Source organism: Aptenodytes forsteri, unplaced genomic scaffold (genome assembly GCF_000699145.1).
Source record: "Aptenodytes forsteri isolate BGI_AS27 unplaced genomic scaffold, ASM69914v1 Scaffold81, whole genome shotgun sequence".
Classification (NCBI taxonomy): Eukaryota; Metazoa; Chordata; class Aves; order Sphenisciformes; family Spheniscidae; genus Aptenodytes; species Aptenodytes forsteri.
In genome coordinates this window covers 1,918,537-1,918,744 of record NW_008795259.1, presented here as the reverse complement: position 1 = coordinate 1,918,744, position 208 = coordinate 1,918,537, and the positions used below count along the sequence as shown (strand labels likewise).

At 54.8% G+C, this 208-nt stretch overlaps 1 protein-coding gene across 1 annotated transcript in view; it reads right to left on the bottom strand.

Moving 5' to 3' along the window:
• The window catches only part of NRN1 (neuritin 1), an 8,418-nt gene that overhangs the window by 3,547 nt on the left and 4,663 nt on the right, over window positions 1-208 (bottom strand). The window lies entirely within an intron of this gene.

Here is a 208-nt window from a genome sequence, read left to right as displayed (position 1 = left end):
GGGGGGGGGGGGGGGGGGAAAGAAAGAAAAAAAAAAAAACCCACCCAGATTCACGGAGGGAAAAACTAAAAAAGACATTCTAAAAACTCCCTCCAGACCTCACTGTTCCCCAAGCCCGGCCTGTCCCCGTGGCAGTGCGCTTGGAGGGACCCTGGAGCAGAGAATCCAACCCCAAACCACCAAACCCCGCGTTACTTCTGTTGCTTCC